Here is a 15,281-nt window from a genome sequence, read left to right on the forward strand (position 1 = left end):
CTTCAGACTGGGGGGCTGTCTGTAAGCAAGGACTGGCCTGTCTCCCAAGATCTGTGAGAGTGATGAGTCGTCCTTCAGGATAGGTTGTAGATCCTTGATGATGCGTTGGAGAGGTTTTAGTTGGGGGCTGAAGGTGATGGCTAGTGGCGTTCTGTTATTTGTAAAACTATTCTGTTATATGTAAAACTATTTCCCCATGTAATTTCTCCCCCCCACCCCACCCCCCCCACTGTTCCTCAGATATTCTTAAAAAGAAAAGGAGTACTTGTGGCACCTTAGAGACTAACAAATTTATTAGAGCATAAGCAAGCTTTCGTGAGCTATAGCTCACTTCTGTAGCTCACGAAAGCTTGCTTATGCTCTAATAAATTTGTTAGTCTCTAAGGTGCCACAAGTACTCCTTTTCTTTTTGCGAATACAGACTAACATGGCTGCTACTCGGAAACCTGTCAGATATTCTTGTTAACTGCTGGTAATAGCCTACCTTGCTTGTCACCATGAAAGGTTTTCCTCCTTCCCCCCCCCCCCGCTGCTGGTGATGGCTTATCTTAAGTGATCACTCTCCTTACAGTGTGTATGATAAACTCATTGTTTCATGTTCTCTGTGTGTGTATATCAATCTCCCCTCTGTTTTTTCCACCAAATGCATCCGATGAGGTGAGCTGTAGCTCACGAAAGCTTATGCTCTAATAAATTTGTTTGTCGCTAAGGTGCCACAAGTACTCCTTTTCTTTTTGTGACATCAGTGTATGTCCTGCAGAACAAGGATGTCAACACTCATCAGAGGTATTAATTCACAAACACACACCCATCAGTCTCTAAGGAATAATAGATCAACAGGCCTTTGAATCTAAAGAACACCGAGTACACAGTGTCTCACCCTTTGTGCTGTGGACAGAGGTCTTCTCAGCCCAGGGCGTGGGTAGTGTGTGTACTTTTCTGGAATCAAAGGACTCATCTGCAGCCCAAATACATATAAAGTTTTGCGTCCCTAATAAGAACCAGCTATTTGCCCATTTCTCCAGGAATGTCAGTTCCTTCTCTCACACAGGAAAGAGAAGATATTTTTCCTCAACAACAAGGAAGATCAGTGATTCCTTCCTCCCCTTGCTGGGGTACATATACCTCATCACAATCCCAAATAATATCCATTACTCTGTTTTGTGAGTTCAGGACTATTCAGATTTATGTATCATCCATTCCAGTTACACCATGGGATACCAATAGAGTCGGCCCGTTATCTTCCTACTTGCCTCTATATGCAAATCATCCTTTTGGCTTTATATTAACAGGAATGACCACCATATAATGATTGCAGCTGCCATTACCTCATTAGTAATAGTAAGGAGCTCAGGGTATGTAATGTGACTTTCCTCAGCACCACAATTGAATCAGTGCTCCATGGCCCTTAGAAGATAACAGACTCAGGTGTTTTATAACTGCCCAGTAACAAGTGCTTTTGGTTTCTGTTTTTGTTTACATTTAAAGTTGATATTTGATAAAAGGTAAAATTTCCTATTCAGGGAAGATGCATTGATGATGCTGACTTTATAAGTTAAAATCATGACTTTATGGTAAAGACTGATCTGCTGTTCAGAATAAAAACAAACAAACATTTTCTTTTTATTAAAAAAAACAAAACAAACAAACCTACACAAGAGACCAACTCAGTTCTTATTCTCAATTAAGAATGGTTTGACAGCAGGGCATCTGCAGATTAAGTGACCAATACAATATACAACCATGTGACAGACTTAGTTAATCACTCTGCAAGGACAATTTAGGAAATACCAGAACTGACTCCAGCCAATTTCAGACACCAGTTAAACACAAAGCAGCACACTGAACATTATATAAGCCACATGACTCCAGAATAAACAACGAGGAGTACTTGTGGCACCTTAGAGACTAACAAATTTATTTGAGCATAAACTTTTGTGGACTAAAGCCCACTTCATCGGATGCATGTAGTGGAAAATACAGTAGAAGATATAGATATAAATATATATACAGAGAACATAAAAAAACCAATACTAGATATTCTCATAAAAAAACAACCTTCCACACAAACTTCCTCGTGACTGGACTTTACAAAAACTAGACAAGTCATTTATAACACGCACTTTGCTTCTCTACAAAGGAAAAAGCACACAAAACTATCTAAACTACTACATGCCACAAGGAGCCAAAACAGTGGTTCCCTTAACCCACCCAACAATATTGTTAATCTATCCAGCTATACTCTTAGCCCAGCAGAAGAATCTGTCCTATCTCGGGGCCTCTCCTTCTGCCCCACCACCCCCACAAACATGATACAGTTCTGTGGTGACCTAGAATCCTACTTTTGACATCTCCGACTCAAGGAATATTTCCAACACACCTCTGAACAGTATACTAACCCATAGAAACCTTCCTACCAACACTACAAAAAGAAGGATTCTGCATGGACTCCTCCTGAAGGTCGAAACAACAGGCTGGACTTCTACATAGAGTGCTTCCACTGACGTGCACGGGCTGAAATTGTGGAAAAGCAGCATCATTTGTCCCATAATCTCAGCCATGCAGAACACAATGCCATCCACAGACATCATAATCAAAAAGACTGACAAAGGAGGTGCTGTCGTCATCATAAATAGGTCGGAAAATGAACGAGAGGCTGCTAGGCAGCTCTCCAACACCACATTCTACAGGCCATTACCATCTGATCCCACTGAGGGGTACGAAAAGAAACTACACCATCTGCTCAAGAAACTCCCTGAAAAAGCACAAGAACAAATCTGCACAGACACACCCCTAGAACTCTGACCAGGGGCATTCTATCTGCTACCCAAGATCCATAAACCTGGAAATCCTGGATGCCCCATCATCTCAGGCATTGGCACCCTGACAGCAGGATTGTCTGGGTATGTAGACTCTCTCCTCAGGCCCTACACTATCCTACGCTAGACAGCACTCCTAGCTATCTTTGAGACACCACTGACTTCCTGAGAAAACTACAATCCATTCCAGAAAACACCATCCTGGCCACTATGGATGTAGAAGCCCTCTACACCAACATTCCACACAAAAATGGACTACAAGCCGTCAGGAACAGTATCCCCGATAATGTCACGGCAAACCTGGTGGCAGACCTTTGTGACTTTGTCCTCACCCACAACTATTTCACATTTGGGGACAATGTATACCTTCAAGTCAGCAACACTGCTATGGGTACCTGCATGGTCCCACATTATGCCAACATTTTTATGGCTGACTTAGAACAACGCTTCCTCAGCTCTTGTCCCCTAATGCCCCTACTCTACTTGCGCTACATTGATGACATCATCTGGACCCATGGAAAAGAAGCCCTTGAGGAGTTCCACTATGATTTCAACAATTTCCATCCCACCATCAATCTCAGCCTGGACCAGTGCACACAAGAGATCCACTTCCTGGACACTACAGTGCTAATAAGCGATGGTCACATAAACACCATCCTATACTGGAAACCTAATGACTGCTATACTTACCTACATGCCTCCAGCTTTCATCCAGACCACACCACATGATCCCTTGTCTACAGCCAAGCTCTAAGATACAACCGCATTTGCTCCAACCCCTCAGACAGAGACAAACACCTACAAGATCTCTATCAAACATTCTTACAACTACAATACCCACCTGCCGAAGTGAAGAAACAAATTGACAGAGCCAGAAGAGTACCCAGAAGTCACCTACTACAGGACAGGCCCAACAAAGAAAGTAACAGAAAGCCACTAGCCGTCACCTTCAGCCCCCAACTAAAACCTCTCCAGCGCATCATCAGGGATCTACAACCTATCCTGAAGGACAATCCCTCACTCTCACAGATCTTGGGAGGCAGGCCAGTCCTCGCTTACAGACAGCCCCCCAACCTGAAGCAAATACTCACCATCAACCACACAACAAAAACACTAACCCAGGAACTTATCCTTGCAACAAAGCCCATTGCCAACTCTGTTCGCATATCTATTCAGGGGACACCATCATAGGACCTAATCGTATCAGCCACACTATCAGAGGTTCGTTCACCTGCACATCTACCAATGTGATGTATGCCATCATGTGCCAGCAATGCCCTTCTGCCATGTACATTGGCCAAACCGGACAGTCTCTACACAAAAGAATAAATGGACACAAATCAGACGTAAGAATTATAACATTCAAAAACTAGTTGGAGAACACTTCAACCTCCCTGGACACTCAATTACAGACCTAAAAGTCGCAATTATTCAACAACAAAAACTTCAAAAACAGACTCCAATGAGAAAAAGCAGAACTAGAATTAATCTGCAAACTGGACACCATTCAATTAGGCTTGAATAAAGACTGGGAGTGGATGAGTCATTAAACTAACTAAAAACTATTTCCCCATGCTAATTTTCCCCCTACTGTTACTCAGACCTTCTTGTCAACTGTTTGAAATGGGCCATCCTAATTATCACTACAAAAGTTTTTTTTCTCCTGCTGATAATAGCCCACCTTAATCGATTGGTCTCGTTAGAGCTTGTATGTCAACCCCCATTTTTTCCATGTTCTCTGTATATATCTTCCTACTGTATTTTCCACTACATGCATCTGATGAAATGGGATTTAGCCCATGAAAGCTTATGCTCAAATAAATTTGTTAGTCTCTAAGGTGCCACAAGTACTCCTCGTTTTTTCTGCTGATACAGACTAACACGACTACCACATCTGAAACATGACTCCAGAATGTTTCTTTCTCGGTTCTACAGCAAAACCTTACCCTACAGACTTTGAGGAAATAACTAGAGAAGTAGTGCAGACAGAATCATTGAAGAAGACAACAGATGAATTGTCCCTACTCCTAAACTGACTCTAGAATGTATTTAATAAAATAACATGCATATCTGATCATCCTTCTAATTAAGATATTTCTTTGTCCCATTCCAACAAATTAGCACTATAAATATGTTTCTTTAAGCAACTAAAACTAGAATTTCAGAGTTTTCTATTAATTTTTGAGATGAAGGATTTCATTGGAAACTTACAAGGATCCCAGTGCCCACATCTGATGTACTTTGAATTTAAATATTGATCATTTTAAAAATAATCTTACCCACAAAACTAATATTTACGTGAATTTGCATTTTCCTTGATAGGTGAACAAAAATTTTATAGTAGTATCTATATTATGGAAGCACTTACAGGCCCTGATCAGGGTCCCATTCTGCCAGACACCATACACTCATAATAATATATTTGAAGGTCAAAGTATTGGTTTTGATGATTTTTACTGGACCTGGTCTATTCCTGTAGGCTGTATTCGGAGACTCGGCAGGCCTAATTTGACATTGGGGCTGCATGAAGAACTGTGGAAGGCTTTCCCATTTTCCCTGTGTTTTGGGTTATAGTAAGATCATGATTTTAAAGCTAATGTGAAACATTACTATCAATTAATGAAAAGATTTAATTAATGGATTTGGTGTGGCTACATAAAGAACATTACTACTTATCATCCATCCTTCCAAAAGAAAATCCTATTTTACTTAGATCCCAACATAAGATTTTAGCAAGCTGCCTTCCAGCAATATTTGATTTTCAGAGGGTAAAATCTATTTGAACTAATGTATACTGCCCTGATTGCCAGAACCAATGTTTTACTAATAAAGAGAATGTCAATGTGTGAAAAATGTCTTAGAAATGTGTTCAGTCAAAAGAAAGAAAAAGATCCATTAAGTGAATACTTTGTCTATCGTTTATTTTTAAAAATCTCCTGTAAGCATTTTGTAGTGACTTGCCTCACTGCATTTCTAGACACTTGGCTTACAGACATTAGCTTCTTCAATTACACATTAATGATTGCAGGACAAGATGAAATCTCTTTCTGGATCTGATCTCATACATACAGTTGTCTAAACTTGATAGCAGCATTTCTCACATGTACCCTTTAGTTTTGGAGAATATTAATCAGAAATTCATGACAACTCTAGTTCTTTAGCACAGTCCACACCAATATGATTGTTTTTAGTCAATTGAAAAACTAATCTATTGTTGGTTTGTTCTCAGCCCTGACATACCAGCCCAAAGTCTCATCTCTTAAGATATTTACATACTGCCCATCGTTAACCTTCCTTCTGCCCCGACCCCAAAAGGTAACACTTTCTAAACCAATCTAATTTTTAGTTTCTGCCATCCTCACAGGGCTATTGCAAAGTTTATTTCACTAGAAGGTGAAACTCAGCCCTCTGTAGTGTTACCAGATAGCAAGTGTGAAAAATCAGGATGGAGGTGATGGTGAAAGGGGTGGGGATTTAGGGTCCTATGGCCCCTAATATCAGGATGTCTGGTCACCCTAGACCTGTGCAAAGGGATGGCACAATTTATGCACTGCTTGAGTCTCCCTGTGCACTACCTACATTCTGCTTCAGTCCTCTAGTACATAGGGAGATTTAAGCAGTATGTGGGCCTTGTGTGGTCTCTCTTCATAGGGCAGAGTTTTGCCCTCTTTGCAAAGGACTGAGATTCTGGAGTGAAAGGTGCTAGAAAAGTGCAAAATATCATTGTTTTTTAACAACATTGTCTGAAAGAGCAAGAAATAGTTTATTTGAGAGACCAGATTATAATTTCCACCCTTGCTAAGGAGAATTTAAATTAGATTTTTGCAACACTTCTTTCTGAATTCAAAAAAAGTCATAGCTTACATTTACAGTTTTACTACCAGGGCTCAGAGTCCATGACATTCACATTCAGAGTAGTAAGCTTATCTGGCTGACCTTGAGTGTCTTTCCAAGAAACAGAGAATATTTTTTTCCCTTAAGGGAGCAAAAAATATTTGTGCTTATACATCTCACATCTACCTCACAAATAATATACAAGCATCTAGCCCCTCTACTAGAAGAGAGAGATTTTTAGGTCCCTACACTGACCTACTTTAGTAAGAATCCCAATTAGACAGGCTTTGTAATTTAAATGTTATTCTACACTGAATAACAACAAAAAGCAAGGTACATTATGTTTCAGTAACTCCACATCAAATATGTTTATCTAACTACCAACCCTGAAAATTCCACTTTGGATCTGAAAGCCATGCCAGATTATTTTTTTCCTCAACTGTTAACATCAATAAAAAGGCCCTGAAGACCCAGATAAACCCTCAGACACATCTGTGCAATCTGATTGTCGTTTGTTGGTTTGCACAGGTGTAAGTAACTGTCTCTAATTAGAAAGCTAAAGTGAATAAGATGACAAACATTTAGTTTTATCACTAAAGTCAGCACTTCTGACTGAATATGTGTAGGGAGCAGATTTGTTGAATAATAAGCTGACATTTTTGCATAGATATTTTTATAGTAAAATTTCATCTTAAACATTCTACACATTTCTTTCTTTCCTTGATTCATTGGAGAATCTAATAAAATCCTGCCAGACTTTCAATGCAAGTCAGTGCCTGTATTTGTTGAGTCATGCAGAGAAGCAGAGGCAGATGCTTGTTCTTTAAATCTTTTCATCAAGCTTTATTGAAAAACAAAAAACATGTTGCAATCCTCATGGCAAGATCTTTTTGAAGAGGCAATTCTATTATTTGCAGATAGGAAAGATTTTCAAAAAGCCCCATCTTATAAATTATTACACACACAAACTATGTTAAAAGAACATTGTTAAGGTTGAAAAATGAAGCACTCAAAAATTAGGAAAGCCAGAATTAAGCTGCCTATGCAACCTCTTTTCCACCCACACTGCTTGCGATGGTGGCTTGGAGCTCTGGGGGCCGCAGAGGTGGCAGGGCTACCCCACAGCTGTCTGCCTGTGGGCAGCAGGGGACCCTGCAGCTCCTGACCATCACAGGCTAAAGTCACGGAGGTTGCTGGAAGTCACAGATTCCATGACTTCCAGTGACCTCTGTTACTAAATCGTAGCCTTAATTATGATACAGTCGTTAATTACATGATCACATATTTTTCCTCATGAACCCTGCCTCATTCAAAGGACTGGGTGGATTTGTTGTGCAGATGATGATTGAGGGTTGTGAAAGAGACTGTTCTTTGTAGGACCCCTGCCTCATTTGTTACAGAAGTTGGAAGTTGTGTAGTGAATGAGACAAGAAGAGAAAGGATGATCTCATAGTTAAGACAGTTGAATGCTGCACTGGAGAATTGGATTCTATCCTTGCTGCTGCCACAGAGTTCCTTTGTGATGCTAAGCAAGTCACTTAAATCAAACTTTTAACATGTGGTCATTAACGGTATGTTCCTGAGGCCTGATTTACAGAAGTGCTGAGCCTTTATGACTACAACTGAAGTCAGTGAATGCTGTTCTTGAATATATAGTACTATATAATGCCAAGTACTCTAGAAAATGAGGTTCTAAGTTCTCAAATTGGAAACACCAACATTAATGAATATTTTTTACTTTAATCTCTCTGTGCCCAACTTCTCATCTGTAAAATAAGGATAATGCCACACCCTCACAGGGTTTTTGTGAAGATTAATTAATTAATGTTTGTGAAGCACTCATATAGTGTAGCGATGAGCTCTGTAACACAGCCCAATAGGAAATTAATAATTCTGTCTTCAGATCAGAGTTTCAATAGTATGCAGTAAATAAAGCTTGGAGCTATCCACTGAATGATGGAGAAAACAAAACATTTAATAGTTGCTAATTCAGTGAGCATCATCCATCCTGTACACTGAATGAGGCAGGGTTCATGTGAACAAAACAGTATGTGATCATGTAATTAAAGACTGTATCATAATGCATACGCACAAGGGGGCTGAAAGGCAGTTGCACAGGCAACCTTAATTCTAGTTTTCCTAGTTTATGAGGCATGACTGCATTACTTTGTAACCTTAATAATTTTCTTTTAACATAGTTGTGGTGTGTAATTTCCTACATTTTAAAAAGGGAAACCGAAATTAAAAAAAAATTCCATCACATGGCATCATATTGACACCCACATGCATTGTCAGCAGGGTTGTAACCTTTAGATCCGCCACCCAGATTTCTTCCACTTGGGCTAACAGAGTAATTAATGGCAGTAACAGGATGTTATCCTCTACGTGGACAAGCACTGCAGGCAGATGAGAACCCCTTGGCTAGTGGATTTCACAGATATTTGCTGACAACGGAGGAATGGTGAGATTTAGGAATCCTGGGTTCCTTCCTAGCTCCGGATAGAAATGTGTCTAGTAGGCACAGACTTCTGCCTATTCCTCACATGCTTGACCCCCTTCTACCGCATCCCTACAAGCTGTTCCAGTTCTGTCTCCACCTCATCCCCCACCCCTTAATCCAATTCCCAAGTCTACTTGCCTACCCAGTCGCAGTCTGCATTCTTCAGGCATCACATCTCAGTCCTGGTCTCCCTGCACAGCCAGTTCTAGATTCCCTCACACAACCTCAAGTCCCAATCCCTCCTGACTCCCAGTCTCTTCACATGTCCATACCCCATCCCAAACTCCTTGCCCAGCCAGTCTCAATTCCCCCTCCCAGGTCATCAGCCAAATTATTGCTCCCCTCTTCCTCACTGGCTTCCAGCGCCAGTCTACCTCCTTAGGCTGCTCTTCCAGCTCAGTCTTTTCTTCCATTTCCTCCCTAGCTCCTTGTCCCAGTCTCTCTGCCCTGTCAATCCTAACTCTCCCCCTACACCTCAGCTCCTGGTCAGATCCATCTCTCCTTCCTACTGCCCCCATTCCACCCCCAGTAATTCCTAATCCCAGTCTCCTTGTCCTTTCACTCCCAGTCTCCCCTCAGCCTCATCCAATCTCAGTGTTTTCCTCCCCCATTTCCATCACCGGCTTTGAGTTCTGTTCTCCCCAGCCTCGCTCACAGTCCCAGCCTCCCTGCCACTGTCTGGCTCCCACTCTCCTTGTCCAAGCAGTCCCAGTATCCCCATTTCCAGTCATAGTTTCTCCCCTCTCACACCTCTAATCCCTGTCTCATCAGACTCCTTGTTCCCATCTACTCCTTTCCCTCCCCTGGACTTTCATTTATTTCATTTCATTTATTATGCATTCAAATCAGATGGCTTCGTCCTTCATATGGGCACCACAAAGGGGTAATTGAAAGCAAAGAAGAGAGAGTTCTGCTTTCAGTGATGGTGCCTAGCTCCATCCCAGCGCAGAGCACCTGCAAGCAACCATTACAAGGAAAGTTGGGCTTTGCACCCATAGCCCTAGATTGGACCATATTTAGTCATTCTGTGGGGATGGCACACACACACACACTCTCTGGTCAGCACTGGAAGCTACGAGAGGCTGGAGCATTCTCAGCAAGGATGGAATCACCAGAGATTTTAAATTGTCTAGCAAGTATCTACTAAACATGTGTGAACTGTGATCTTTCAAAGTCTTATAACTTGTCCAGATTTGGGTGGCTTTTCATGAGAATCACAAAAAGTACATCTCTGACACAAAGGCCACACCCCCACTCTGCCAAATTTCAAAGCAAGGAGAGAGATAATGCATTTCAAAGAAAGGGTCTCAAGAATTTTTGATCTTGGGCAAAACAATGTATTTTTCCCTATCCTCTCTCTTAGAAACAGCTAATCCATTTTGGCTGAAATTGTCCAGAAAATACTCAGCCTCAGGCAACACCCAACATGGAAAATTTCAGCCCAAACTGTTAAACAACTGAAAACAAAGTCTTCTAATGGGAAACCTTAATAAGATAAGTGGTGCTACCAGGACCATTATAATTCTTGCCTTGCATTCTTTACAATTGTTGCCTGTGAGTGGCCTGATCTGGTCCTAATATAGGGCCTAATGTGGGCAGACTGCTTTAAAGAATGATTCTGCTCTAGAAAAGTGATTATTTAAAAATGGAGCCTTCTGACTCAATAGGCCTGCGCCCTAGGTGTATTAAGAATCATGCAGTGTATGTTTGCTTGGTGACAAAAATAAATTCTACTGCTAAATTCCTGTTAGCACTGTAGATCCATCACAGATATAGCATCAGAGAGTAAGCTGATGTCTATTGCTTCTTGGGCATCACAATCAACAGAATTCTTTAATAAATTGCAGTTACAAGCCCAATCATTTATATCTGATCTAAACCCCGAGCACAGGGTTTACTGAGGGTCTAACTGGACTTCAGAACCTTTATTATGATGCAGGAAAAAGAAATAAGCCAGCCTGATGCTCAAATCCCAGGCTGACTTTGCAGGGCTAAAGGTCACTGAGAGACAGCAATCCTGAAACCACACAAGGCCATTTTTTCAGAGTTACTCTTCAAAGTAGACCCACACTTTAAGTTGGACTTTTTGATTTTTTAAGCCATTAATATTGTAGGCCCTGGCTATATCGGAGGTCATCCGCTTGAGCCTCAGTTTGACAGATATTTGTATACTGACATCATCTACCTTTTACTGATTTCTCCATAAAGAACTGTTTTTAAAATAAATCTATTTCTTTTCATCCTGTACAGAAGAATTGTTCACCAAACCTCACTCTATAGTAAGGTTTGACTGAACACTACAATTCTAATCTTTAAAGGCCAAATCCTGAGCTCTTTGCTCAGCTTATTTTCATTTCTGACCCTTGCAAAACAGCCAATGAGTCAAGGGGCCAAATCCTGCTATCCTGAATTGCAAAACTCTAAGTAAGTCAGTGGAAGTTTTGCCACAGTCAGGAATGAGTAAAATCTGAGTAAGAACTTTGGATTTGGGCCTGTTGGGAGTTTTGCAGGAACAAAGATGGTGAAGTGGGATCCTAAAGAGCTTTTACTGAAATCAGTGTTTACAGCCCCTAGCATGATGGGATTCTGGTATTTGATTAGGGCTCCTAGATGCTACAGTAATAAAAATAATAAATAAAATAATAATAATAATAAATAAATTAGGAGGAAGCAGAAAAGGAAAAGGAGTAATAGAAAGATGCAAGTGGGAGCGGCAGAGCTGAGTGTAGGGATAATGTGCTAAGTGAGGGCTGCAAGTTTGATCTGTGCTTTTATGTAGAATGAGTAGGTTGAGCCCTCAGGGACGGATTATATCTTGCACAAATTCCCATGACTCTCAGCAGCTCTCTAGAGACACAAAATGGGTGAGGTAATATATTTTATGGGACCAACTTCTGTTGGTGAGAGAGACATGCATTCTGTAAACTCAAAAGTTCTCCTTCAGGAGATGAGCACATAGCTCTTCTTTAGGTCTGGGGAGGAGGTCGTTCGTCTTTCATTATCATATATATATTTCACAAGTATCTTGATCCAGGGTGGCACCCAATTCTGTGTCCCACTTGATTTCAGAATCAAGGAGGTTATTGTGGCATATGGGGTTTAACCAGTGTCAAGAATGTCTGGTGAAGTAGGATTTTCATCCATATATAAAGATAAAATGTATCTATCTAGACAGATGCAATTGTTTGGTGAAAGAGGAACTGGTATTCTGATAATACAAGTGTATCTAGGAGAGCAGAGAATGGTGTCAATGAGTCATTAATGTTTCATCCGCTGGAACTTTGATGTTTGAGTGTCATTAAGGTTCCATTTCCTCTTTTTTACTGCTAGTTTTTTCCAGTGATGAAGCTGAGGGATGGAGAAGGATCGGACTCTGATAATGTTAATTTTGTGAAGACTCTTCATTCAGCCTATGGGGAAGATAATTTCTGGTCTCCTCTTTAATGGGTAGGAAGGGTGAATGAGAGAGAGATTATTATTAAGGGAGGTTTCTGCTTGATATGGAAAAAATAGTGTTTACTCAAATATGTACTGCAGTATCTCTCACTTTGGAGATGTGTAGATCTGTGATAATACAAGTCGATTAATAAATAGTCCATGATATTTTGAAGGCAAACAAACATTAAAATCTGACTCAGAAAAATGACTATTATTCAAGACTAAATTTAAAGGGCCAGATTTAGAGCTAGCATAAAATGAATTGTCCAGGTCTGAATCGCACCATCATAATGATGTGCAGCCTGCAAGTGCACATTCATTATATCACAAAAAGAAAAGGAGTACTTGTGGCACCTTAGAGACTAACATGTTAGTCTCTAAGGTGCCACAAGTACTCCTTTTCTTTTTGCGAATACAGACTAACACGGCTGCTACTCTGAAACCATTCATTATATCATGTTCATATATATATATATATCATATGCAATATCATGCACATTCATTAATATCATGGCTGATATGACTTTACCAGGAATAGTATGTCCTGAATATACACCTAAGTAATTCATCTTTCTGGCTGTGGTTAAAGCATCCTCCCATACCATCCTCTTGGGAATGGTAAGACAAGCTGGGTGTTGTCTTCAGACTCAAGAAGGAACCAAGTTTCCTAGTCAGGGAGACAATTAAGAAATGCTGATGTTACCATGAAAAAATGAGTGCAGTAAACAATAGGAAACCATTAGTTGAGCAACTGCTGGGAGGGAATAACAGCACTTTGTCAAGTGATGTGTCATGCATATCAGCTAAGAGAACCCTGACAGTAAACAGTAATTAATCACTGAACAGGGTCAGTCAATGAGATCCTCAACTCCCAGTGAAAGCTCAATAGTGCATAGAGTTTTGTCCACAATGGCAAAATGGAGCACGAACAGAAATGTACACTCACTGCCCCAATGCTCAAGTCTTACAACACAAAGGTGGCTATATCACTCAGATCATAATACTGATCCATCCTCAAACTAAACACACAACATAGGAAAGATTATGGCCAGGCACATTTTCAAACCTGGAAACCTACAATTAAGGTCTGAAATCCATATTTAGACACCTAGATAGGAGTGGCCTCATTTTTCTAAGGTGTTCAGCACCTGCAGCTGTTAATGACTTCAGGAAATGACCATTCTGATAAAATCCATTAAATGCCAACACATGGGACAACATGCAGCACCCACAGTTCTTTCTGGGATTAACAGCACACTGGATGAAGAATGGTATGAGGAACAACTGTGTTACACTGTCAGGCACATGAGAAATACTACTTAACGGGCATTTCTGGGCATGTTCAGAAAAAAGCAGTTGTCAAAAACCGCAATGAGATCATGGAGTTTACAGTTACTGGAAGCTTTTATTTTGTTTCATAAACAGCTTGGGATACCTTGTATGCATCCCACCACTCTGTATCACAAATGTATTACTAGAACAACGCTCCATGTGGGAATGAGTTCTCGGTTTGCTGGAAGCTGTTTCAAGCACTCTCCTTATGCTATGCCCAAGTTGCATAGCCTCTACCTATCCAGCAACCTGTGAAGTCATACAAAGTGGAGACTGCAATCATGGGGCATATCAACCAGTTCTCTGGACCAAATTCCCTGCTGAAGAAAATGGGCAAACTAAATTCATGTCAATCACACACTGGACAGTAAGAAGCAAGGAAAAAATTAGAGATATGTCCAAAATAAAAGTCCAGGTCAAACAGATGGAACTTTGACATATGGGTATTGAAGCTGGATTCAAATTTTATGGCTTTTGCCTATCTCTTTAGTGATATTGACTAAAACCTGGATCAGAGCACCTTGAATTTGGTGATAGTTTATATCTGAACTTTATAACTTAACTCCATTAATGGAAAAAATATATGATTTAAGACAGATAAAGGGCAAAATGCACCCCTAGACCAATTAGTGCTACCAGAGTGAAGCATGGTCAGATAACACTAAGGGAAGTAAAACTGATAGAGCTAGCATACTGAGTTTTAACACTGTGGTTAAATACCACACAGCTATGTTAACACATTGTGGCTCGAATTACAGGAAATTGGCAGTCATAAGGAAACAAAACCTGTCACACAACATTGACAAAGTGTGGAGAAAGGGCTGAATCAAACTTTGGAGAAGACACTTTTATCTCTCTTTTATCACTCTTATCGAAATCACATAAGAAAAAGAGCATTTCGAGATCAAGCCTGCCTCTTGCACAATACCAAATGGTGCAATCAAGGCTGAGCAAAGCTGCTGTGTACAAGTGCTGCTATGATTTAAACAGCAGGACACGAGGGGGACCCAGCCATATACACAGAGCTGAGAGGACAGTAAGCCAGTTACGTCATATGGAAGCTTCTGTGGTCATGCAACATCTGGGGTAAATGGAGGAAGAATGACACAGCAGGTTCTCTGGTCTAGGGTGTGAAATGACCCTGTGCTTGTTTCTTCAATGCTCAAGCATGTTGGTGACAGTAATTTAAATGACAGGTTTCAGAGTAGCAGCCGTGTTAGTCTGTATTCGCAAAAAGAAAAGGAGTACTTGTGGCACCTTAGAGACTAACAAATTTATTAGAGCATAAGCTTTCGTGAGCTACAGCTCACTTCATCGGATGCATTCAGTGGAATTTGAAGTGAGCTGTAGCTCACGAA

The sequence above is a fragment of the Dermochelys coriacea genome, chromosome 12, assembly GCF_009764565.3.
Source record: "Dermochelys coriacea isolate rDerCor1 chromosome 12, rDerCor1.pri.v4, whole genome shotgun sequence".
Lineage (NCBI taxonomy): Eukaryota > Metazoa > Chordata > Testudines > Dermochelyidae > Dermochelys > Dermochelys coriacea.